Genomic DNA, 23,923 nt, shown 5'->3' with positions numbered 1-23,923 from the left:
GTGTGATCCGGGAAACGAAAGTTGGTCCACGAGCTTGACCATTCTTCCTTCATGCGGAAAACACATTACTCTAAAGAGTGAGGAGACTACAGCTCCCATGCAATATATATAGTCTCGTCCAAGGAATAGGTTATAATCCAAGGGTCCTTGAACGACCATCACGTTCATTTGAACGGTCTTCCCTTTCAATGTTATAGGCACATTGGGGAGGATCCCTAAAGGTCGACTGGTTCCTTTATCAAAACCTGATAGATTTTTCATCTCAGGTAAAAGCGCTGGCGAACCAAACGCTTTCCAAGCAACAGAGGAAAGGATACTCACAGATGCCCCCTCATCAATGATAGTGCCAACCATTACCATTCTGTATATTTGACAAATAATTCTGAATGGTATACTGGCTGGCAACCGGGGTCTGCCTAGTTGGTTCCAATCAAAGGACACAACCAGGTTGCTTGGTGGTGGGACCGAATAGACGGCCGGATATCGCTCCGATGAACTTCCTTTCTGCGATAAAGGAATGGTGGCATTGCCCCCTTGATCATTAGAGTCAGTGCTAATGAAGAGAATCTGGACGGTGTCGTCTTTATTCTCCTCTGTGATGTGTCATTCGAAGATGGAGCCTCTGAAGGCAAAACCGGGTCAACTGCCGTATCAACCTTTTGACTTTCGTCAGGCATGGATCCAGACGGTTCTTCTTCAATGACAGGTGCTTCGGCTGACCACTTAAGTGGCTCAGCCGGATTCTCAACTAGTGAGGGACTTGGGAGGAGTCTTTGATATCCAGGAGGGAGATGCGCTCGTAAAATCGGGTGATCTTCCAGAACTCTTTTTTCCTCGTCTAAGAAGGGACAACGGTGGATGGCGTGATCGCCTTCACACAGTCTGTAGGGAAATTTAGCTTTCCCGCTCTGTCCTGGGGCTTCACTCCCATTAGTTGACGGCGAGCAGTCGACATGGCTATCAGAGGTCGATGCTACTGAATTGTGCAAACGGGGGGACCAGTCCCTTAGTATCCGCGGGATACAGGGACAATCTCTATGGAAGTGGTTTCCTTGGCATATGACGCATGGCGATTTAGGCCTTACGAGTGCGGTGTGTGGACTTTTGTTAGACGACACTTGTTTGCCCCCAGTCGCCTTAGGCTCCTTCTTCTTCTTCTCTTTCTTCTTCTCCTTCTTCTCCTTAGGAACCTGGTTTTTAACTCGACCAGTTCCGTCAAGCGAAGAGGAAGGAGGGGAGGAAGATGAAGTTGAAGGCTGGGAGGCAACTCTTGTCTGATTTAACTGTTGACTCGACTGTTCAGGAATGGTGGTGTTCTGAACGACACTGGTTGAAAAGAGCCAAACTGGTAGGCCAATTGTCAGTCCTGGAAGCGACAATGTGGCCATGTGGGGTGCACCAACATCTCCCCAAGAGGAGAAGGGACTAGGATTTCCACCAAGAGGAATTCCTTGGTTGGTGTGCTCCATCTTTTCAACCTAAAGATCAACGCAGGATTAAAGGGTGATTGTTCCGTTTAAAATAAATTGTTAACGACGCTTTAGACACAACTTGCTTTTTTAGTTTTAAAGAGTCGAGAGAAAGCTAAAGATGACTCTAGTCTCCTTCGATGTTTTAACGAGCCCGAAGTGACAAATGCTCGGATGGACTTTTTCTGTTATAGAGTCTGAAAAAGGCCAAAAGAAACTGCTCTGGAGTTCTAGGCAGAGGGTGTGCCAAACTTTTCGCAAAACCGCAGAATACTTTTTAGGGTACGGGCGGTCGATCTTTGTGAATGCTGTGTTCACTGCATTGCGATCAGTAGGGCGGCCGACACGACTTCCTAAGGATAAAAGATATATGCCTATAGGGGTCTCCTAATATATACTCGACGGTACGTGGGAGCACAATTCGTACTAGCGCTATCGTCCCTCAGGAGGAATCACCCACCTTCCACGAGATCGACAGTCACTAGGCTTAACGACGCTGGAACACATCTCTAGCCTAGACCTCTATGTTGTGCGTTATGTTACAAAGCGTTGTTAGGTTCATTCAGTTTATTTTAGGTTGATCTTTTTAAAGTTTTCCTTTCAAGATTCACCACGAGATGTATGATACAACTTCCTAAATGCAGTCTAAGATGATAAGCAAGCTTTATTATCTTTCAACTTTGAAAATCCTAGCTACAAAGGGAAAAAAATAACACTATCTTTTCTCAAAGAGCAATCAACACACTCTAATGCACTTTCCCTAAATCCAACATGCAAACTATCAAATGCAAAATGCACAATGCAAGTGTTTGTTTTCCACTTTCTTAGTATAAATGCCTACAAAGAAAGCTTTCTGCACAACTTTGAATTTGCTTTTAAAAAGATTAATACAAACAAGTTCACTTTCTTTGAAATCAACAAGGGTAGAAGAGATTACAATCACTTTGCGATTTTCGAAATAAAGACTTGTTTTGACACTTTGAAAGAGACAAATTCAAACCAATAAGCAAAAGTAAATCTATAATCAATCTGAAAACAGCCAATGAACTCTCTTCTAAGATCACTATAAATCAGATCTGAATCAAAGGCTACAGGATGACTACTTTACTCATGCAAAGGAAAACTGTAAATGACGCCACAAACACATAAAAACATTCACAGTCTTTTTGTACAAAAAAGAGGCAGAATCTAAGCAAAGAAAAGGAGTTATCAGACTGGTACCTATGCTGGTTAAAGGCTACAAAAAACAGAGATCAAAACAGGGCAATAGACAGCAAAGAACCCCATCTGCACAAAGCCAAACTGGTTCAGCACAAGTCTAACACTGTGGAGTTGACATTCAGCGCAGGTAGCCTTCACGGGACCTGCGTTGAAATGCAGACTACCTTCACAGTGCCTGCGCTGAAAGAGAAACTCTCGTTTCCCTTGGTTTCTGGGTCACAAAATGCTCAAAAATCAACTGTTTCAGGCCAAATCAGAAACACAAGCAAGGTGTAAACAGAGGGATGCTTTGAGAGGGTACTAAAGACTATCACAAGGATCATCAAATCATTTGTTGATTTAGTTTAGATTATAGACAAGTTCAGCTACTGGATCAAAGCATCAACTTTCTACTTTGCATCCGGGAAAGATGCAGTTCGATAGTTGCTGTCAAGTCTATGAGTTAAACAAATGACGGAAACACAAATGAAATGAATAAACAAGTTCTTCCCCAGTGGAGTCGCCAATTTGTTGTGGGGAACAATGCCTATGCAGGACGATCCTATCCACCTAAGGTGTGAAAGCGCCTTAGCAACAAACGAATACAGCTATTATGATTTCTTCCTTTATGAAATGGGAAAGAGGGGAGATTGGTAGACTTACCGTTGTCTTCCGGTTGTCCCTCGATCTAGATCCTCTTCTCTTTGGGTGTCCACAGCTACTTGCCTCCTCGCTTGCTCAAGAGAACAGCTACTTGAATCCCACGAGATCACAAGAGAACAGCTACCTGTGATAAGAGAACAACTACTTGCGACAAGAGAAGAACACAACACAAAGGCAAATATACATATTCATAAATGATTCAGGATTAGAAACAAATCAAATACACTAATGCAATTATACAAAATACACCAGCATATAGGAAAGAATCAAGATAGCTTTATTGATTGATAACAAGGTTCAGGAAGAGATACAACCCATAGGGCTCCAATCCAGCATCTCCTTCCCAGCAGAATGGAATTCCTTCTTCAACTCCCTTCAAAGCATTAAGCACCCAATGTCTCCAGTCTCAAACCAACAACAATTCTTTGCAATAACAAAATTTCAGCCTTTAGATCCCATGGAGGAGAGATCCATATATAGATATTTGGAGAGAGGATGAGTCAGCTTGAGATCTGACTAGTGTCCTTTCCCTCTCTCAGTTCTTGAGTCCACTTGGAGGTTCTTGCTTCCACTTGGAGATTTGGAACCTCTTACTCATCACCAGTGGAATTCCTTGATGCAAGTGTCATTTTGGAAGCTTCCTGGGCATTGACACCTTGAGGAATGACTCTGCCACATGTCCAAACTCGCTCAGCGCAGGTAGCCTTTGTTGGAGTTGACATTCAACGCAGGTAGACAGTGGAGCAGTTTACATTCAGCGCAGATGCTCAGTGGAGCAGTTGACATGATCCAGAATTGGCTTGTTTTTGAGTGTTTTTAGGTGGAGAACTTCTGTGAATTGCTGTGGTTGGTTTGCCTTGTTCCTCTAGGGGTAGGAACAACATGTTTAGGGACTTTGGATCCCTTAGATTATGGACATTTCATGCTTGAGGCTGTAAGGCACAAAAATGTCTATAACACTGCAAATCTTCAATAATTTTCCTGAGCCACACAATTTCTTTCGCTGCTTCCGCTGCTGCCACGTATTCTGCTTCTGTTGTGGAATCTGCTGGAACTGATTGTTTGCGTGATCTCCAAGAGACAGCTCCTGATCCAAGACTCATAGCATATCCTGAAGTAGATACCCCAGTTTCTTTGTCTCCATCGAAGTCTGAATCAAAGTATCCAATCAAGCTGAAGTCGTCCACCTCTGTATACTTGATTCCAAGGTCTTGAGTTCCCTTCAAGTACCTTAGAACTCTTTTTGCAGCAGACCAATGTCCCTCACAAGGCTTTTGCATAAACCTGGAGAGGATTCCAACAGCAAATGAAATGTCTGGTCTGGTAGTAGTGAGGTAGATGAGACTTCCTACAAGTTGTCTACACTTTGTTGCATCCTCAAATTCCTTTCCTTCAATAGATGTGAGCTTTAAGTTTTGTTCCATTGGAGTAGAAAGAGGATTGCACTTTGTCATGCCAAATCTGTTTAACAAATCTCCAATGTATTTCTTTTGAGAAAGAAATATGGATTTTGGATGTTGGGTTACTTCAATGCCAAGATAGTAATGAACATAGCCCAAATCAGTCATTTCAAAACTTTTCCCCAATTCCTTCTTTATGGATGCAATGTAGCTTTCATTGTTCCCTGTCATTAAAAGATCATCTACACATACCACAAGATATACAATTGTTTTGCCAACTTTCTTGACAAATAAAGTTGCATCATCAAGATCAAAATGATTGAAGTTGAGTTTCAGAAGATGCTCCGTTAGTTTTTCATACCAGACTCGCGATGCTTGTTTGAGGCCATACAAGGAATTCACAAGTTTGCATACTTTTTGTTCATGTCCTTTCACAACGAATCCTTCAGGCTGGGACATTAAAACATTCTCTTTTAGATCTCCATTCAAGAAGGCAGTTTTAACATCCATTTGATGGACTTTCCAATCGTTCTAAGCTGCTAGTGCAAAGAGTGTCCGGATGGTGGCCCATTTTGCTGTGGGGGCAAAAGTTTTCTCATAATCGACCCCTTCCTTCTGTGCAAAACCTTTTGCCACAAGCCTAGATTTGTGCTTGTCAAGTGAGCCGTCAGCTTTGTACTTGTTCTTGTAGACGCACTTGCAGCCAATTGGTTTGGTTCCAAATGGAGGATCAACCAGCTTCCAAGTGTCGTTCTTTATGAGGGCATCATACTCCTTTTGCATCGCTTCTTTCCATTTATCATGAGAAGCAACTTCTTTGAAGGAAGTTGGTTCAAAATCTATAGACAAGCTCAATTCACAATCATAAGAAACATCCATATCAACAAGTGAATTAGAGTTATCTACATCACCTCCATTTTGTCGGTTTGAATTTCTGGTTCCTGTTTTTCCAATTTCATCAGGATGAACACTTTCAAGTGTCTTTGTCAGCCACTTTGGGGGACCTTTCTGAGATGGTCCAGGCTGCTCTGTTGATTGAGTTGGGACTGAATCAAGATTGAGTCTCCCAATTCTATCAATTACATCACTTAAAGCATCATCCGTTGTTGGAGTTTCATTCGGGGGAGAGTATTCTTCAGAAGAAGATTCCACATGTTGATCTAGTATAGGAATCCCCCCTTCAAGATGTGGAATCTGATTATCAAACTCTTGAAATGATTTTGTTTTTGCGAATCTATCCAAGCGATCAAGTTGCCGTTCAACAACATTGTTAGATTTGGATGATTCAAGAAAAATTACATCTCTAGATACAACAAACTTTTTATTTACTTCATCATAGAGGCGATACGCTTTGGAGGTGTTTGAATACCCTAGGAAGATACACTTACGACTTCTAGCACCAAGTTTGTTTCTATGTACCTTTGGTATCAAAGCATAACACGTGGAACCAAAGATCCTGAGATGTTTTACCGAAGGAACATGTCCATACCACAATTCATAAGGAGTCTTGTTTCTTATAGCATTAGATGGACATCTATTCTTTATATATGTAGCACATAGAACAGCATCAGCCCAAAACATTATCTTTACATTTTTGAAGAAAAGCATGGATTGTACCATATTCAAGATTGTTCTATTCATTCTTTCAGCTACACCATTATGTTGGGGATTATAAGGCACAATTGTTTGATGTTTGATCCCATGTTGGCGAAGATAGTTTTCAAATTCATTTGATGTATATTCTTTTCCATTATCAGTGCGAATAGACCCAATATGAGATTGTGCATTATTTTCAATCCATTTACGAAAATTCTTGAATGTTTGAAAAACATCAGATTTGTTCTTCAATAAATAAACCCAACACATTCTGTGTAATCATCAATAAATGTCATGATATATTTATTTCCATTTGTAGAAGGAACAGGCATTGGACCACATAAATCTGAATGAATGAGTTCAAGCTTCCTATGTGCTCTTGAATGTGAATCATGAAAAGACTGTTTGCTATGCTTTCCTAGAATGCAAGCAACACATTGTTTATGTTTCTTAGGAATTGTAGGCAAACCAACAACACCATTTTTCTTCAATAAGCGGAGACTGTCATAGTTTAAATGTCCAAATCTAGCATGCCATAATAAACTCGATGGAAGTGTACCTTCTTCATGATGAGAAATATATGATAAATGTTGTGCATGAGCAGAGGTTCCTTGTAGTTTGAGAAGCCTTTCGTCTTCTATTCCCCTCATGACAAGTGAGTGGTCAGATGCTTTTCTTACCTCAAGCTTGCCATCAAACATATGAATGAAGTGACCTTGCTGGCGGATGTGGACCAAGGACAACAAGTTTCTCTTGAGCTGTGGGAGGTATAGAACATGATCCAGAAGAAAGTCTGGAAGACCAGGCAGTTTAAGCCTGATTGTGCCAAGCCCTGATGGCTTGATTTTTCACTGATCTGCAAAGTATACTGCTCCATCAACATTGTCAGTGAAATCTTCAAAAAAATCTTTTCTATGAGTCATATGACAGGTTGCTCTTGAATCAAGTAACCAATCATTTTTCGAAGAAGCAAGTGAAGCATTAAACAAATCTTCATTTACTCCAATGTTACATTGTGCTTCAATATAGTGAGCAGATTCAGGTGCTTTACCTTTGTCTGTATCATCAGTTTTACCTTTCTGTTGGTTTCTTTTCTGCTCAATTTTGTCCCATGGTAACTTGCATGTAGAGGCATCATGTGATCCATTTCTTTTGCAGCGAATGTAGTGTAAGTCTGCCTTTTCTCCTTGAGAATGTCTGCCCCCTTGCCTCTGAAGTATCTTCCTCTTCCTCTTCGTCCACCTCTTCCTCTTGTAGAATCTTGAGCAGGATGCTTTTCTTTATGAGCAAGGCACACAATCTCTTCAGAAGATTCAGGGGCTGTCTTCTTTCCAAAGGCTTTCTCTCTTTCAGCAAACTTTTTCACAAGAGAGTCAAAGGTTATATCTTTAAGATTTCCATTTGCTTGTAAAGACTCAAGATAATTGGAGTAGGTAGGATAGAGTGCCTTGAGAAAAGCAATAAGAGTGATATCCAGCTCAACCTTAGTGGATTTGATATCATGCATTATAGACTTTACTTCAGATGCAAGAGCAAGAGGATCATTATTTTTCAGTTCAAGAGTGAAGAGTTTAATCATGAGCTGAACAACTTCAAGTGCAGAATGTGAGTCATAGAGTTCTTTCAGCTTTTGTAAAGCTTCAAAGGCAGTTGAATATGATGAAATATGGCGAATCACCTCTTCATTTACAGATGCTGCGACTAATGCATAGGCTTTGCTGTTCTTGTTTTCCCAAATGACGAGCTCTTTGCCCGATGTAGGCTGCACTGGGTCATTGTTTGCTTCTCCGACACACACTCCTTTCCACAACTCATTGAAGATGAGGGTGTGTTTTATCATCCGGGACCATTCAGGATAGTTCTCCTTTCCAGTGAGAACTATGCCTACCATAGAGATGATTGAATGCGTTCTGTAAAAAAAATACTTCTGCTGATAAAAAAAACTTCTGCTGATATACAGTGAAATTGTACTCAAAAGGGCAAAAAGATTTCAAATACTTTATGCACTATGTTTCTTCAAATCCCTCCAATGTTTATAAAAGCATCCTCATATAATATATCCAACATATTCCATTCTACAAACTCAGTTCATATTCCATTCAACGCATTCAAATGGAAGCCATTCAATATATATACTGGACGCATATACAGACTTGGACGATCATATCTATACACCCACAATGTTTCCCTGGATTTAATACTCAAAAAGGCGTTAATATCATTCAAGCCAAATGCACCAAACTGAACTGAGCAATAATTTAATACTGCGCATTTAAAATAGCGCCATTCAAAGCTTTATTTGAATCTATATCCACTGCGCCAACTTAGACCGTTCAATCCAATGGTAAGACAACAGAATGTTTGGGGAGTGGGCTTTGTTCGAACCCAACCATAGGTGGCACATATCATGAATATGCACCCACTAACAAAACTTTAATTATGCACCGCACTAACAAAAATTTAATACAAAGATATATTTATAAACATAATAGCAATATACGGCGCCATACCACGAGTTCGCTTCCGCTGCGCTACCACAACATTTAATTATGTCAACTGGAATGTGGGCAACGGAACCAGATTTAACTGTTTTATGCTCTTATAATCTGGGTAGAAATATGACGTTGACCAGTTTTCGTGGAGGAGAAATTGCACGGAATAGAGGCTGCAAGTTTCCTCTGTAGGTCAGTTTGATATTAACGCTCAAATTGTAAGATACGCTCATAAAAAATATAGGGAAACGCTCATCTAAAAACAATGCACAGTCTCTGTATAGTCTTATAAAATTGAGGCAATAACTGATTGGGACAGAAAAATAGCAGAGAACGCAGGAGTTATCTCACACTTCAACAGCACATCTCCACGTTTCTCAGGTCTTATCACCACAATAGCCAAGCATATCAGATTTATTAACAAAACATGAGCAGGCATATCACGCTGTCTCAAATATGCAGTGCGCAGTGTCAGGCGTATTAACAACAGTAGCGTTTTTATTGAAAAAGAAACTATATGCGTAACAACGTTCAGATATATGAAATTTCAATTGTTCAAGCATATGAGACTGATACCATGTCCAGGCGTTCAAACCATGCAGTGCGCAGTCTCAGGCATTCATACCATGTCAGGTGTTCAAACCATGCAGTGCGCAGTCTCAGGCGTCCATATCATGTCAGGCAGAGAGCGTAGGTATAAGGGCAGCGCAAACGTTCCCATGAATGTCAGACAGAAGCAGGTAATCAGTTATTGAATTATATGGGGAGCAGTGGAGCAGACCAGGTGTTACGAGGACATAAAGGCTAAAAAAAGGAGCTAGCTCTGATACCATGTCAGGCCAGGCAGTAACTCCATTAGGCATAAAAGATGATTCGATTTATTTCATTAGGTAGCTATTGTTATATACAAAGAATGTGACTGCTCAGTTCATCTTCTGATGGCTGTTCACATTCCAAATTCACCCAACCGCAGAGGATTAGGTGTAACAAAGAAGAATTAGATTAACAAAGTCATAGTGATAGAGCATAGACCACTTTAACTTCTAGATTAGCGAAGAAGTTGAGATGGCTTAACTAGACTGTGTGAAGCACAATATCAAGTAGGAACACTAATGACATTTTTTTTGGGTGAGTCATCCCTCCAAGAAATTTTCTAATTATGTTGTATTGATATTTTCTATTATTGATTCAAAGCCTTCAATTTATGAGAGAAGTGATTGTAAAGATAAAGTATGGCAAGATGTCATGATAGGGGAGTACAACTCCATCCTAAAGAATGATATGTTTGGGAAATTGTTCCAATAATTCTGTGGAACATTGTGGTAGATTCTAAGGGGTTGTACAAGGTAAAGTATTTTGTTGATAACAATATAGAGAAGTGCAAGGCCAAATTTCTAGTGAGAGGATTCTCTTAAAGAGGGAGTTTATTATGAACATTCTTTTGTTCCAATTTCCAAGTACCGTTCCAATAGAGCCATTATGTATTTTGCATTATTTATTTATTATTTATACTAGATGGATCTAAACACTATTTTTATCAAGGATTTGATTGATGAGGAAGTATATGTTAATTGAATAAGGGCCCTTGAGGTTCATGGATGAGATACTCATGTGTGTAGGTTTAAGAAGGCCCATTATGCATTGAAGCATGGATCACATGCATGAAACTCTAGGATTGATGAGTACTTATTGAATTTGGGCTTTATTGACATTGCTATAGATCTTAACATTTATTCTTTCATTTGATAAATATGATGCTTTCCTAGTCTTGTACATTGATGAATTGATCCTTACAAAGAGTTATGAGAAGTTCATTGCATGATGCAAGGAGTTAGAGAGTGAATTTGATATCAAGGACATAGGTGTTGTGGATATAACCATCATAATACCTAAGGTCAAACTATCACAAAGAAATGCAAAGAATAACCGATTTATTTTTCCAAAACTAATTGTTGTTTGAGGAAATCAAGTACCTTGTTCTAGTGGTTGTTTTGACATGTATCTTGAATGCTAATCCTACTACACTTGTCACCAATACAACCTAAACATTGAAACTTGCACGCAAATAAACAACTACCTTTTTCAATGCAATTAGTTTAGTATGAAAATAACTAACCCTGATGAACTCTTTAAGCAGACTAATTCACACATCCATATATAAATTTAATCAATTGTTTGCCCAAAGGTCACATTGAGAGGAGAGGGTGAATCAGTGAGATCAATTTTACTATTTCACAACTTTTCATAATCAAACAACCATATAGAAATGAATCATAAGCGTAATGTCATTAACTATGAAAATGCATTATCAAACTACCATCATATCAATAATATATCAAGAAACCATCACATCAAAAAGAGACACAAGCTTTTTAGGTGGAAATCCATACGAGAGAAAACCACTAACCTTCTTCTTTATCTTCAATTATTTACATAGGTTTGCAGACTATGACTGTTGATTTTCTATGGCACATGAGAATCTGGGTTAGGTTTCAGAATCACTGACACAAACCTAATCATGTACTTCAACCAGCCTACTTTGCACAACAAAAAATTACACATAAGTGAATCATGCAACAAGGCACAGTGTTATTGGTGTAGAGGTGCAATTGGAACTCAGAGGTTGTGTGTTAAACCGCAGTAGTTGACAAGTTCATAAATATATATATACACAAAGGGCAACACTATTGTTGTAGAGGTGCAATTGGAACTCTGAGGTCGTGTGTTCAACCCCACCAGTTGACAAGTTCATAAGAATATATATATATATATATATATATATATATATATATATATATATATATATATATATATATATCACATCTTTAACAAATGCCTATGATGATGTGGATAACATGCGACCCCCTACCAACTCAGTGACGATGTAGCTGTCTAGACACATGGCGACAGTTTACAGGGTGTGACATCGCAGATATGGAAACATGTGGTAGGACATGTTAGTTGCTAATGTCAGTATGATGATGTCATGCCACCAAAGAACTACCCTATGGCAAGGAAAAATGGCAACTTTGGATTGGTGAAACGCTTGAAAACGAGTGACTTGTGGCACCCCTCTCGAGTTGCCACATGGCATGATGACATCATCATGCTGGAGACCAAGGAACCCTAAGGACCCATTCTTGAGGCATGGTCACATGGATGAAAATGAGGGGCTAAGCCTGGGTGTAGTTACACATAATCCCCAAATCACATGAACACATATTGGATGGGCATATGGCTTTGGTCGTATTTGGTCAAAGGCCTACATACTGAGACTTTTCCAATGGTGCAAGAATTGCGTCAATTAGAGTCTGTACGCAAAAGTTATGCCACTCAAAAGTTTGCCTTCATGTTTTCACCACCATAATTCGAGATGATGCCACGTCACCCTCATTATTCATGGAAAAAGGGCTAGCCACGTTATTATGATGTAGAAGACTCTAGAAAAGTCTATATTGTAACTCTAGTTAAGAGTTGAGGTAGTCAAACCTAACCACTAGTAAGCTACTGGGTTGTGTTATAACTGGGCCACTAGGATGAAAAGGGGTTCCATTCTTTTGAGTGCATTTGTTCCATATCTGAGCAAGAACATCCAAGAGGGATGGGAGATAAAGCCAACAAAGAAGATTTGTGCAATGCAGTGGCCCATGGGCCATCAACCATACTTCTTTGTACTCGTAGTGATATTCACATTTAGAGAAAGAGAATGGAGCAACCTCACCTTCTAGTGGGGTTTCTCCCGAAAGGGTTTCCCAGGTCATATCTTGTGTTAATGTGTGTGCGAGTTTTTATTTATGCTATTCCCTATTTTATACATAATTCTAATTCACATGCATACACTATTAACAATCATCTATAGATCTATAAATTTAAAGGGAAATAACACTGTAATAGTGTAGAGTTTTAGATTTTAAATGTAATTTTTATCAAATCTGTTGTAACGAAGTTTCCAATGGAATATCCAAGACAATTTACAAATCAAAAACAAAAAACTCAAATAAATTCAAGAACCTATATCTTCATATGATGAGCCCTTGTAAAAGATCTAGTTGTCATGTTGCTTCATAGAGAGTTTTGCTATTTCCTTAGACATCATGAATGATGTTGTTGTTGTCTTGAAATTTCCCTTTAAGATCAATGACAAACCTATGTGAAACAATATCCCCCTTTGTCATTGATGCTAATACCAATAGACATTGATGTCATTGGATGTCAAATAATTCTAAAATTCCTCTTGTGCAAATGTAGTGTCTGCAATCTTTCTCTGCTTGGATGCAAATGCAATGTATACAATCTTTCTCTGCTCAAATGCCTTCCTTTGTCAATGTCAATGTATCAATGTCATCAATCTCTCACCCTTTGACATCAATCGCAAAGGTTCATTGATGTGTTTTAAAACTGCCATGTTGATGAGTGAACATGATCTGGCATAAGTATCTGTCAAAACTCCAAAATCTATTCTTGGATGATCCTATGGACTCGACTAATCCATATTGTCTTCCTGCTACTATGCTACCACTCTGATAGTCTCCCACTGAGACCATACTTCCTCTGCTATTCACAGTTGTTCTTATACTTCTAAAGTCTCCCCATTGCTCATACTAGTGCTTCCAAAGTCTCCCCCTGAGACCTTGCTTCCACTGCTACTCATAGTTGTTCCTATACTTCTAAAGTCTCCCCTTGGGACCATTAATTTTCCCATTGATGAGTACCTTTCATACCTGTATTCTATGATTTCCCTTAAATTATCATGGGGACTTGATTTTTTTTGTGGATATGGTGAAGTTCCCCCCCTGCCTAATTGTACCAAAACTTCCTTCTTTCTCCTTGAATCTACCTACTCAATGAGTGTCAATATCTGCATTAATATATTCATCACAATTTTCCTTTGTCAATATTCCTACTTGATTGATTGTGTATTCTCTCTCCTGATATGATCCCGTCTGCTATCATATTCTCCCATCATCCGTGAGGTTTCAAATTTTCTCATATACTATGTCAACATCTTGGATTTTTACTAATAACTATTTCCCTAGAGATTATCATCCTACTTTCTTTTCTCTTCCATACCTTCTTTCTTTTACATCACCCATGCTTGTTATTGTTGCAACCAAAGCATACCTTCCATAACAATCTTCGAACAAGGGACTCATTTATTAGTTATAACTTTAAATAGAACAATCATAGGTTCTACCTTAGGGCACATAACATGATTAGCAAATAATTTCTGAGCCTTGAATACTCAGGTAAGGTTTAACCTTTGGCTCAACCTGTTTTCTTCTCCAAACCTTAATGTGACTTTCTCCTTGTCTAGTAGAACCCTTTCCTTCCCTAGTTTTCTTAGGGAACCTTATGCTACATTCTTATGCAATGTGACCAAGATTGTGGCATCTAAAACATCTTACATAATACTTTAATGGATGAGAAATTGGCATATACTTGAATGGATGAACAATTGAAAAGGGGTTCCATTCTTTTGAGTGCATTTGTTCCATATCTGAGCAAGAATAGCCAAGAGGGATGGGAGGTAGAGCACACAAAGAGGATTTGTGCACTGCAGTATCCCATGGGCCATCAACCATACTTCTTTGTGCTCACAGTGATATTTCCATTTAGAGAAAGAGAACAGAGCAACCTGACCTTCCAGTTGGGTTTTTCTCCCAAAAGGGTTTCTCAAGGCATATCTTGTGTTAAATGTGTGTTTGATCTTTTGTTTTTTGCTATTCCCTATTCTATACATAATTCTAATTCACATGCGTACACTATTAACAATAATCTATAGATCTATAAATTTAAAGGGAAATAAAATTGTAATAGTGTAGAGTTTTATATTTTAAATATAATTTTATCAAATCTGTTGTAACAAAGTTTCCAATGGAATATCCATGACAATTTACAAATCAACAACAAAAAATCAAATAAATTCAAGAACCTATATCTTCATGTGATGAGCTCTTGTAAAAGATCTAGTTGTCATGTTTCTTCATAGTGAGTTTTGCTACTTCCTTAGACATCATGAATAGATGTTGTTGTTGTCTTGAACTTTCGCTTTAACATCAATGATATATTCTTGTCATCAATGACAAAACTATACCCCTTTGTTATTGATGACAATACCAATAGACATTGATGTCATTCGATGTCAAATAATTCTAAAATTCGTCCTGTGCAAATATAGTGTCTGCAATCTTTCTCTGCTTATATGCAAATGCAATGTATACAATCTTTCTCTTCTCAAATTCCTTCCTTTGACAATGTCAATATATTAATGTCAACAATCTCTCACCTTTTACATCAATGGCAAAGGGTCATGGATGTGTTTTAACACTGCCATGTTGTTGAGTGAACATGATCTAGCATAACTATTTGTCAAAACTCCAAAATCTATTATTGGATGATCCTATGGACCCGACTAATCCATATTGTCTTCCTGCTACTATGCTACCATTCTGATAGTCTCCCCATGAGACCATACTTCCTTTTCTATTCATAGTTGTTCCTATACTTCTAAAGTCTCCCTACTGCTCATAGTTGTTCATGTGCTTCCAAAGTCTCCCCTTGAGACCGTGCTTCCACTATTGCTCATTGTTGTTTCTATACTTCTAAAGTCTCCCCTTGGGACCATGAGTTTTCCTTCATTGATGAGTACCTTTCATACCTATATTCTATGATTGCCCTTAAATTATCCTAGGGACTTGATGTTTTTTGTGGATATGATGAAGTATCCCCCTGCATGATTGTAACAACACTTCCTTCTTTCTCCTTGAATCTACCTCCTCAATGAGCATCAATATTTGTATTAATATATGCATCACAAATTTACTCTGTCAATCTCCCTACTTGATTAATGGTGTATTCTCTCTCCTGATATGATCCTGCCTGCTATCATATTCTCCCATCATCTGTGAGATTTCAAATTTTCTCATATACTATGTCAACATCTTGCCTTTTTTTATAATAACTATTTTGTTGTAGATTATCATCCTACTTGCTTTTTTCTTGCATGCCTTCTTTCTTTTACATCACCCATGCTTGTTATTGTTGCAACCAAAGCACCCTTGTCATAATAATCTTTGAACAAGGGACTCATTTATTAGTTAGGACTTCATATAGAACAATCATAGGTTCTACCTTAGGGCACATAACATGATCAACAAATCACATTTGAGCCTTGAATACTCAAGGTAGGTTTAACTTTTGGCTCAACATGTTTTCTTCTCGAAACCTTAATGTGACTTTGTCCTTGCCTAGTCGAACCCTTCCTTCCCTAGTTTGCATAGGGAAACTTATGATACATTCTTATGCAACGTGACCAAGATTGTGGCATCTAAAACATCTTACATAATACTTGAATGGATGAGCAATTGACATATACTTGAATAGATGAGAAATAGACAAGGGGTTCCATTCTTTGAGTGCATTTGTTCCATATCTGAGCAAGAATAGCCAAGAGGGATGGGAGATAAAGCACACAAAGAGGATTTGTGTACCGTAGTAGCCCGTGGGTCATCAACCATACTTCTTTGTACTCACAATGATATTTCCATTTAGAGAAATAGAATGAAGCAAGTTGACCTTTCAGTAGGGTTTTTCTCCCGAAAGGGTTTCTTGGGGCATATCTTGCGTTAAATGTGTGTGTGAGATTTTGTTTTCGATATTCCCTATTTTATACATAATTCTAATTCACATGCATACACTACTAACAATAATCTATATATCTATAATTCTAAAGGGAAATAGAACTGTAGTAGTGTAGAATTTTAGATTTTAAATATAATTTTATCAAATCAATTATAACAAAGTTTCCAATGGAATATCCATGAAAATTTACAAATCAACAACAAAAACTCAAATAAATTCAAAAACCTATATCTTCATGTGATGAGCTCTTGTAAAAGATCTAGTTGTCATGTTGCTTCATAGAGAGTTTTGCTACTTCCTTAGACATCATGAATGATGTTGTTGTTGTCTTGAACTTTCCCTTTAACATAAATGATATATTCTTGTCATCAATGACAAAACTATGTGCAACAATATCCCCCTTTGTTATTGATGACAATACCAATAAACATTGATATCATTGGACGCCAAATAATTCTAAAATTCCTCTTGTGGAAATGTAGTGTCTGCAATCTTTCTCTGCTTTAAAGATGCAAATGCAATGTATACAATCTTTCTATGCTCAAATGCCTTCCTTTGTCAATGTCAATATATCAATGCCAACAATCTCTCACCCTTTGACATCAATGGAAAATGGTTATGGATGTGTACTAAAACTTCCATGTTGTTGAGTGAACATGATCTGGCATAAGTATTTGTCAAAACTCCAAAATCTATTCTTGGATGATCCTATGGACCCGACTGATCCAGATTGTCTTCCTGCTACTATGATACCATTCTGATAGTCTCCCCATAAGACCGTACTTCCTTTGCTATTCACAGTCATTCCTATACTTCTAAAGTCTCCCTACTTCTCATAGTTGTTCCTGTGCTTCCAAAGTCTCCCCTTGAGACCATGCTTCCACTACTGCTCATAGTTGTTCCTATACTTCTAAATTCTCCCCTTGGGACCATGAGTTTTCCTTTTTTGATGAGTACCTTAATGTTTTTTGTGGATATGATGAAGTCTCTCCCTGCCATATTGTAACAACACTTCCTTCTTTCTCCTTGAATCTACCTGCTCAATGAGTGTCAATATCTATATTAATATATGCATCACAAGTTTCCTCTGTCAATCTTCCTACTTGATTGATGGTGTATTCTCTCTCCTGATATGATCTTGCCTGCTATCATATTCTCCCATCATCTGTGAGATTTCAAATTTTCTCATATACTATGTCAACATCTTGGATTTTTTTATAATAACCATTTCCCTGGAGATTATCATACTATTGCTTTTATCTTCCAAACCTTCTTTCTTTTACATCACCCATGCTTGTTATTGTTGCAACCAAGCATACCTGTCATAACAATCTTCGAACACGGGACTCATTTATTAGTTATAACTTCAAATAGAACAATCATAGGTTCTACCTTAGGGCACATAACATGATCAACAAATCATATCTAAGCCTCGAATACCCAAGGTAGGTTTAAATTTTGGCTCAATTTATTTTTCTCTCCAAACCTTAATGTGACTTTCTCCTTGCCTAGTAGAACCCTTTCCTTTTCTAGTTTTCTTAGGGAACGTTATGCTACATTCTTACGCAATGTGACCAAGATTGTGGAAATTAAAACATCTTACATAATACTTGAATGGATGAGCAATTGACATATACTTGAATGGGTGAACAATTGAAAGGGGTTCCATTCTTTTGAGTGAATTTGTTCCATATATGAGAAAGAATAACCAAGAGGGATGGGAGATAGAGCAAACAAAGAAAATTTTTGCACTGCAATAGCCCATGGGCCATCAACCATACTTCTTTTTACTCGAAGTAATATTTCCATTTAGAGAAAGAGAACAGAGAAACTTCACCTTCAAGTTGGGTTTTTCTCCTGAAAGGGTTTCTCAGTTCGTATCTTGTGTTAAATGTGTCTGCGAGCTTTTGTTTTCACTATTCCCTATTTTATACATAATTCTAATTCACATGCATACACTATTAACAGTAATCTATAAATCTATAAATCTAAAGGGAAATAAAACTGTAATAGTGTAGAGTTTTAGAATTCAAATATAATTTTATCAAATCTGTTGTAACGAAGTTTCCAATGGAATATCCATGACAATTTACAAATCAACAACAAAAACTCAAATAAATTCAAGAACTTATATCTTCATGTGATGAGCTCTTGTAAAAGACCTAGTTGTCATGTTGCTTCATATAGAGTTCTGCTACTTCCTTAGACATCATGAATGATGTTATTGTTGTCTTGAACTTTCCATTTAACATCAATGATATCTTCTTGTCATCAATGAAAAAACTATGTGCAACAATATCCCCCTTTGTCATTGATGACAATACCAATAGACATTGATGTCATTGGATGTCAAATAATTCTAAAATTCCTCCTGTGAAAATGTAGTTCCTACAATATTTCCCTACTTAGATGCAAATGCAATGTATATAATCTTTCTCTGCTCAAATACCTTCCTTTGTCAATGTCAACAATCTCTCACCTTTTGACATCAATGACAAATGGTCATCGATGTGTATTAAAACTTCCATGTTGTTGAGTGAACATGGTCTGGCATAAGTATCTGTCAAAGATCCAAAATCTATTCTTGGATGATCCCATGGACCTGGCTGATCCATATTGTATTCCTGCTACTATGCTACCATTCTGATAGTCTCCCCCTGAGACCATACTTACTCTAGTATTCACAGTTGTTCCTATACTTCTAAAGTCTCCCTATTGCTCATAGTTGTTCATGTGCTTCCAAATTCCCCCCTGAGACCATGCTTCCAATGTTTCTCATAGTTGTTCCTATACTTCTAAAGTCTCCCCTTGGGACCATGAGTTTTCCTTCATTGATGAGTACCTTTCATAACTATATTCTATGATTTCCCTTATTTATCCCGGGGACTTGATTTTTTGTGTGGATATGATGAAGTCTCCCCGCGCTTGATTGTAACCGTACACTTCCTTCTTTCTCCTTTAATATACCTTCTCAATGAATGTCAATATCTGTATTGATATATGCATCACAATTTTCCTTTAGAAATCTTCCTACTTGATTAATGGTGTATTCTCTCTCCTGATATGATCCTTCCTGCTATCATATTCTCCCATCATCTGTGAGATTTCAAATTTGCTCATATACTATGTCAACATATTGGATTTTTTTATAATAACTATTTCCCTAGAGATTATCATCCTAATTGTTTTTCTCTTCCATACCTTCTTTCTTTTACATCACCCATACTTGTTATTGTTGCAACCAAATCATACATGTCATAACAATCTTCGAACAAGGGACTCATTTATTAGTTAAAACTTCAAATAGAACAATCATAGGTTCTACCTTAGGGCACATAACATGATCAACAAATCATATCTGAGCCTTGAATACTCAAGGCAGGTTTAACATTTGCCTCAACATATTTTCTTCTCCAAACCTTATTGTGACTTTCTCCTTGCCTAGTTGAACCCTTTCCTTCCCTAGTTTTCTTAGGGAACCTTATGCTACATTCTTATGCAATGTGACCAAGGTTGTGGAATCTAAAACATCTTACATAATACTTGAATGGATGAGAATTTGACATATAATTTCTACCATTAAATCCATAGGAATCCAAACTACCTGCAAACTTACTTATGAAAGATTGATAACTATCTCTTTCATAGGCTTCGCAATCCATAGCCTGATCTCCAAAGTTTGTACGTAAAAAGCAGTGACCAAAAAATGTACTTTGATACCTAAATTCCCTTGAATATTTTCTGAAAATATTCTTCTTTGGAGGAGGATTATACCTTTGGTGATGGTCAACCTTTAATACATTGTTGTCTTCTTCTTGATCATCACAACAACCTATAGTAGCAATACTTCTAATCTAGTCTTCATATTTGTTTTCAAAATTTTCTTCGATTTTGTTGGAATAAGGAATTACTGAGATGAGGGGGGAGGTGGGGGCGGGTGGGCGAGGGTGAATCAATGATTAGTGAGATTCTTAAACTTTAAACTCAATTCTTAATTTCCTTTCAATCTTGGCAATTACTTATGTGAGCATTATTAATAAAATGCATTTACAACAAGGTAAAATATTCATATGAACATACAATCCATCAATTGAGCAACATACGCTTTTTATGTGGAAAATCGAAGGGAGAAAACCATCAATATGTTTGTTATTATGATGTAATTTAAGCTCCTACTTAATTACATCATTATGTTTGTGAGCACCCACTCATAGGAGGCCCTAACCCCATTTAACATAGCAAACCACACTTGCCAAGAGGCACCAACCTCTTATGAATGCATACCACAACCTGTTGTAGCCAACTGTTATACTTTTCATACAATTTTCAAACTGGTAAAATAGAGGCCTATACAAATGTACAGAAACATAAAACATGGTAAACTACTCCACACAACACCTTCCCCTCTACTTTGCATTCCTTTGCACTACACACTTCACTGCTCAAACAACTCTAGTCTTAGCCCTCAATTTCTTTATTTGACTATCATCACTCAACGACCATCATCCTTTTGCTCACACTTGGTCACTTACAACCCCTCACACACTTCACACAACTCACAATACTCCTCCATGCAATAATGTTGTATTCACTAATTGCACACTTGCAACCCCTGGTTATGTTCCTTTATTTCACAAGGAACAATGTTGTCTTTGTTGTCATTCACACTCTGTCCAAGAGTGTGCTCATCATGGCTCTTCATGTTGTTGTTACATCAAATTTCTTGGCCACTACAACTGCATTACATATAAGAACGAGCACCTATGTGTTTCTCCATAGTGAGAATCAAATATCAGTCAAACTGCATGCTACAACAAAGCTCTCCATGCTTATTAATTTGATCACAGTGCTCAGTGTGTAATCCACACATGGCATACTTGTTTTATAATCATATCTTCTGCACCCAATCATCTTTTCTATTTAATTCTTTATCACGTGTAAGAAAGCTTAGGCATGGTTGTTCTTGAGTCGACTGCTACACCTACAAATTGTGGTCCCTACTGCCTCGAACCAACAATCTCTGCATTCTCCATTAATCAGTTGCACCAAACTCACTGTGTGCATTTACTTGACTTCCCAAGCTTTGCTAACTCTAATTATGGCCATAGAAATTTTTGGTATAACTGCTAAGTTTTGCACACAAGCTAACTCCGATTGTCGCCCTGTTTCATGCCTTTAATCATACGCCTTTAACACCTTTTTTGTATTTATCCTGAAGGTCCTTGGTCACAATAGCAAACGAAAATGCCACAAAACCACCGCAAACTGGGTCTTGGGCACTTCTTTACCTTTAAGCCTCGAGGGATTATTTTCCTCCATGACCTTGGTCATACAACTACATAAAACCATGTTTTGGCACTTGCGTTTGGCCACCAACACCTTTATCCCAGCAATATAAACTGCACACCTTTATTTGCCTCTAGTATGAGTCTTGCGGGATGATGTGTCTTGTGGGGCCACCTGCCTTCACTCTCATTGGTCATTGGTTATTGCGTTGTCTTGCCGACGTGTCCCAACATTATTATCCCGATGGTTCTCCTTTGTGCCTTTAGAATTCTTCCATGATGAACCTTGTGGGATGAGTTGTCCCATGGGGCTGCTTACATCTAGTCTCATTGATCATCACTTTATGCTTTGTATACGTCGATGTGTCCCAACGCTTGTATCCTCGCCAAACCTGTGTGCCTTAAAGAATATTTCGAGGTCGACCTCCAGGGATGAGTTTTCCTTGTGGGTCCTCCTTCGTGCTCATGGACTAATCAAATGTTGACCGTAACTGCCTCTGCATCACCTTCATTTCCTGATGCCTAGTAAGCTCACATTTTCTTCCCTACGCCCTTCTTTAACCTTTCAGGATCAAACCTCAAGGATGAAATCATGCTTGCGTCATTAGCCCCACATGGCACCTCCTGAGTGGTGACATGTGTCACCTAGATTTGGCCCATTAGGCCACCCAAAAATACTAAAATTGCATGCCACATGTCCTCCATACTGCCACCTCATGCTGACATCATCCTTGGCTTACATAATCCATGCCTTCAACTTCTGCAACCCTTCAAAACTTCTGGGGTAAATCCTGCGGGCTCACCCGTCAAGTGGGACCTCCGCTGGCCAATAAACTGCGCTCACTTGCTATTTTCAGGCCACCTGTCCCATGTTGATATCATCCTTGGTGCTTCCCTTGTCACTTTTCTTCGGCTCTTATGGCAAAACTATTCCGGGGTACTCTCGTCGGGATGGAATCATCCCGACCTTTAAACATTTGCACGCACCTTTGAAACCCTTTCGGCTAAAGTTCGTCATGATGAGTTGTGCAATGGGTCCGCCTGTGGGCCAATAAAAACACTCACTGCTGCAACACTGTTAGGCCACATCTACCCGAATCTCCTCTATTAGCTCCACTTGTACCTCCACCGCATTTGGAAAAAGATGCCAAACTTGGTCACCACTTTGACCCTTCTCTATAATTAGCTTTGCAACTTGGACTTTGGAGGCCCTTAACTTTGACTAGAAAAACTCTCGATCCATGAGGCCATTTGCATGCTTCAACATACCATTGGAAATCTCTTTCTGAGCACTATCAAGCTATGCCACTTCCAGTATATTAGCTAAACTCCTAAGGCATGAATTCCTTCAAAGTCTGGACCAACAAACCATCATAGATATACGATTTTATAAATTCTTTGCATATCCTAATACTATGATAGTTCTCTACTTGAAGACTACAACACCCATAGGACTCTACTTGGGCTTGAAAACAATGATAGCTTGGTTGAAATTAATGCCAACACACAGGATGCCACCAACCATTCAGACAATGCCAACTACCTAACATATTTCAACCATTGGAGATTTGAGATTTGAGTCTTCTTTGCAAGAGAACCTGCTTATTTAGCAAAGACCTGTTTTGTCACTTGGAAATTTTGACAATTAAGGATATTATCTAGTACTTGCAAAGCCATCAAGCTCTTATTGAGTTGTTAAATGTCATCCCTCAATGAAATAACTTCTTCAAATCGAGATTTAAAGAAGATGATTTCCCCTTTAATCTCAGCTTCAAGTTTATTTAGGTCCTTTGATTTTTCTTGTAATTCTTCTCTTCAGAATCTTGCTTCTTTTCTTCTAGCTAATTTACCAAGGCATATTTACTTCTTCTAGTTTCTTTAAATTTTGTTCTTAAGGATGTTATGAATGTTTGATCGAGGTTCTTGGGGTGATATCCATCACATGATCTTGGGGGCTTTGCAATTTCCTTGATAACCGAGACCCGAATTAATAAGTAGGGACTTCTGCATGTTGAGAATGTGATCTAGGGACTCAATTCTTTTGTACAACTTTGAGTTGAGCTACTCTAATTCTTCTCTCAAGAGGATAACTTCCTCTTTCAATCTTCCACATATTTGTTCCTTCTCTTTTATTTGTTTAGACAAAAAATCCTTTATTCTTTTTGCTTGTTCTAGTT

The sequence above is a fragment of the Pinus tabuliformis genome, chromosome 8, assembly GCF_031772625.1.
Source record: "Pinus tabuliformis cultivar Carrire ecotype Pingquan chromosome 8, CPIR1, whole genome shotgun sequence".
Classification (NCBI taxonomy): Eukaryota; Viridiplantae; Streptophyta; class Pinopsida; order Pinales; family Pinaceae; genus Pinus; species Pinus tabuliformis.
This window is presented reverse-complemented; position numbering follows the sequence as displayed.